At 37.0% G+C, this 4,706-nt stretch overlaps 1 pseudogene; it reads left to right on the top strand.

Annotated features, from left to right (window-relative positions):
- The first annotated feature begins 1,863 nt into the window (after positions 1-1,863).
- The window catches only part of LOC116087273, a 6,500-nt pseudogene continuing 3,657 nt past the window's right edge, over positions 1,864-4,706 (top strand).

Here is a 4,706-nt window from a genome sequence, read left to right as displayed (position 1 = left end):
GACAGAGACAGAGACAGAGATATACATGCACATACACACAAATGAAACATAAAATCCCCCAATTAGAAACAATAATATTTAAGCAAAAGACTGGTACATTTTTTTTAATGCCCAAAATATTCAGTAAGAAATGAAGTAAAATATCTAAAAATACCATTGTGTTTGTTTTGTATTGGCCAGCTATTCCTGGATATGGGCATGCTCTTAATTGTGGTCTGTATACCTAGTGAGACTTTGTTGCAGAAATGAATTTTTCCTTTGAGAGTGGTTAACAGGGATAGAAGTCTAACCAAGTAAGAGCCTTTGTCTGCTTTCCTTGTCAGTGCTGAGACCCTATCTGTCTTAGATTCTGTACATTCTGAAACAACTCTATAATTTCATATTCTAGTCAGTCCTGTTATATCTGGAAGGCACTGTTTCCTGTTTCCTTGGTGTTGTTTATCCTCACTGGAATTTGCATTTTTTCTACCTCCTCTTCCACATGGTTCTCTGAAACTTGAGAGAAGGACTTTTATGAAGACATCTCATCTAAGTTCTCTCAATTTCTGCACATTGTCCAGTTGTGGGTCACTAAGTTCCCACCTTCTGCAGAAGGAAGCTTCTCTGACGCTGGGTGATTGAGACATTGATATATCCATATAGCTGAATGCTATAAAGGGTCATTTTATTGTGCTTCTTTAGCAAAACAATAAGTAGCATTTTGTTTTCCCCTGGGATTATGGCCTGTCTAGTCTTGGGTTCTTGGCTACTAGAAAAGTGTCAGGCACATTTCATCTCATAGAACTTAATCCAATCATATAATAGTTATTTATTCCCACATATTTTTGCCACTGTTGCACCAGAATACCATACAGACAGTTTGAATTGTGGAGTTAAGAGTTTGTAGCTGGGTTAGTGTTTACCTTTCTCCTCCTGTAGCATATGCAGTAACTTCCAGTACCATGAACAGTAGTTATTAGCAGTGAAGGCTCTAGTTGATACAAGCACAACTGCTCTGGGTTCAGTGAGAAATGTAGGTGTTGATATCAGCAATAGGACATTACTATCAAGTTTTTTAAAGCTTTTCAAAGAAACATTTATTTTTTAATATGTGCATTACAGGAAAACAAAACACAAAAAGGCAGGAACAAAGTCACCCAGGCACAAGCCGCTCATCTTGATGTGTCCTTCTAGATTCTACAAGTCTACATACACTTAGGCAATTGAGATTATATACTATGTACCAAGCTTTTCCTCACATTGTGAATATTCACCAACTGAAAACTGCATACTACACTAGTATTTTGATAACCAAGAATACACCATGCCATCTTAATCTGTCAGATAAAATTGTAATCATGTCTTCCTTGAAAAAAAAACTATTCATACAAGACAAAAATGGCAGCAGACCTCTTGAGAGACTTACTGGCAAAGTTACAATTAAAATCTACATTCCCTCAGTGCTCAGCTCACAAGAAAACACAAAGCAACAGACCACACTAAGTATGGTATTCCTAAGCTTATCATCAGATCTATATACTAGCATATGTAGAAGAAGGGGTATTCTTGCTCAACAAATGTATTTCCACAGAGCATCTGGATGATGCACCTGCTTATGGCAGGGGCTCTCAGGATGGCATTCTTAACACAGCTGCAGACATCATCCTGTTAACCTCTCTGCCACTCCAGTCAGCTAGCAACCTGAATTTCCCCATATTGTCCAGACATGGCTTAACAATTTCACGTTCAAGAGTAACCCTCTTTGTCAATTCTATCATATCCACTAGCTATATTTTTAATCATGTACTCTCCTTTAAGACATTTACAAAGTTGAGATGATGAGAAGTGAACTTTGTGCATAATGAGCACAAGTATTTTACCAAAATGCACATATGGAACCCTGGGTACAGCTGTGAATTATCTTCTGGATGTAGTGGTACTAGCAAAGTCTTTCCCTCATCCATCCTCTCCTCTGCACAACTCCTAAATGCTGATAATGCTAGTGAGAGATTTAACAAAGGCCATGCCCAGAAGACAGCCCTCCTAAAAGACTAGCAGGACTTTTAGTGATTCTTTTCCTAATTCTAACATCCTTTAGGCACTGGGACTTACCTGGCAACACTAACTGAAATGCCTGGCAACAATAACTGAAATGGACACCTAAACAATTGCTAGACAACCTGAATGAACCATCAGCTTCAGTGCCCTTTTCTGAGCACTAATCGTTCCCCTAGCCCACCTCCACCACCTGTGAACAGCATTGCTTAAAGACCAAATTTAACCTCCATTTCCCCAATGTGACCATTGCTATGAAATAACAAAACAATCCTACAAAGTGATGTCAGCTCTCTATTTTTATCATGTTGTGCACTTTTTACATTTATGTATTAGTGTATGCATATGTGCACGTGTGTGCCACTGCACGTGTTTGGAGGCCAAAAGACACGTTGTGAATTACTTTTCTCTTATCATGTCGATCCTAGAAATGAAAATAGGGTCACCAGCTTGGTGGCAAGCACCTCTGCATGCTGAGCCACCCTCCCAGTTGATTGGGCATACTTTCTTACTGTTTTCAGACAGTCTATATAGCCCTGGCTGACCCAGAACACAGAGATCCACTTGTCTCAGCCTAGTGTTATAGACATGCACTACTACATCATAGTCTATAATGCACTTAAAAGTCTAGAGACCAGATATTCCCAATAAGCACCTCAGTTTCCCCAGCATGTGTTCACTGCAGTGAATACATTGCACACCTAACAAAGGCTGTGTTCAAAAACCGCCTTCTAAACAGCAAGGTTCTGTTTCATCCGGGGGCTATATAGATGCAACTGTCATGTTTTGGGGGGGATATTAACAATTTCATGTCATGGGTGGTTTTATGAAGAGGTTTTTTTTCCAAAAGATTTTCACATAGTTTATAAACATGTCTTTTCACTAAGTACTTTGTCACACACTGGCACCTCTTTGCTGTCTAGGAAGATTAGGTGCTGCAAATTTGGACATATGACTCCTATACATTGCAAGGTAAGATGCACAAATATAAGGAACAATGGCCACTCTTGCATTACCAAACTTATATTAGCATTAGGTCCTTCATTCATTTAATTTTTCCTCCCTCCCAAATCCACACAAGCAAGGCTGCATTGCTCAGAAGTGGTTTTCTCTTTTTAGTGCAAAAGACAGCATTTTATCATCAGTTTAAACAGGAGAATCTACAACATGTATTATTTACTATGTCTATTTTTAACATAATTGTACACTTCTAAACACATAGAACAACTATATGTTTTAGATCAGGATATAAATTTGTCTCTTATGTACACAGTGGTTTTGAAGCCACACACATGTAGCACATGTAACAATGATTAGATCACAAAGCATCTTCTGGTGAAAAACATTCTGGGCACCGACCTTTTTTCCCTTCAGCCTCTCTCCCATATCTGGTGACACAGTTTCCTGTCACTTGGATGATATACTTTCACAACTCTTTCGAAGACACTCTTGCTATGAACTAACACAGTATGAAATATGAGTTTACTAACCCTATTTTGTCACACATTGGCAAACTATTTAATACCTAGAGATTAATAACATAGGACTCATTAGTCCAGTATGTACAACATATAGAGTATAGCAATGTTCCATAAGATGCACACAATACATATGGTGATGGGTAAACTAGAAATGTCTAGCACACTAATGGAATCTTTTTGCAGTTTCTTCTCTCCCACCTCCTCAATCCAATGAACAAGTATAGCCAGTACATTGTTCTCAGAGTTGGGTTAACAATTCTATTACCACACACACTATTTTTTAGTTTTTAAAAACTATTTACATAAAATATTATTTAAATGATATTATTATTTAATATTATTAATTAAATAACATTTACATAAAATTATTATTTAAAGGTACTGCTGTACCTTTAAATGTATCAAGTACTTTTAAATATCTAGAACAATGATATTTCATGTAAGAACTTATCTGCTATTCACATGGCACTGGTAAATAAAACTGTATGCAAACCAATGGTTATTAGTAGATACCTTTTAAATATAACCATTTGGGCTTCAACCCACTTTCTACTCCCTTCTCTCTGCCTTCAAACCTGTATACAAATATAGGCACAGCAATGCTTAGAATCAACTGAACATACTCCTATCCCCAAGTAATTTACAGAACAAATTTTTTATGAGTTTTAACAGCATACTAATTTAACATGTGCTAATTTTACCATTTTGTCATACATTCACTACCTCTTTAACATCTAGAGTCTATATGTTGAAAATTTTTGACATAGAGCAAAACAAAATCAAAGTATATATTGAAATGGTGCCTGAAAAGTCCCATATACACTATTACATAAACTTTGTTGTTGCTTCCCAGCACCTACTCCAACCTGCTAAGTAAGTACAGATAATATTGTTCAGAGGGGCTCATCACTATACCCCTAAATTATAGCAGTTCATGAATTTCAACAAAAAGATATTTACAAAGTGATATTTTACTGCCTCTACATTTAGCATATTTGAACACTTCTACACATCTAGATAGACCAGATGTTTCAAGTAAGGACTGTTGTCTACTATGTACACATTAGCCCAGTGAATAGCACACATGTAACAAGAATAATTTATTCTTTAACACAAAAAGTAAAAAGAAAAGTAATGTTCTGGGCTGGGTGGTGGTGGCATACGCCTTTAATCCCAGCACTTGGGAGGCAG

The sequence above is a fragment of the Mastomys coucha genome, chromosome X (assembly GCF_008632895.1).
Source record: "Mastomys coucha isolate ucsf_1 chromosome X, UCSF_Mcou_1, whole genome shotgun sequence".
Classification (NCBI taxonomy): domain Eukaryota; kingdom Metazoa; phylum Chordata; class Mammalia; order Rodentia; family Muridae; genus Mastomys; species Mastomys coucha.
This window is presented reverse-complemented; position numbering and strand designations above follow the sequence as displayed.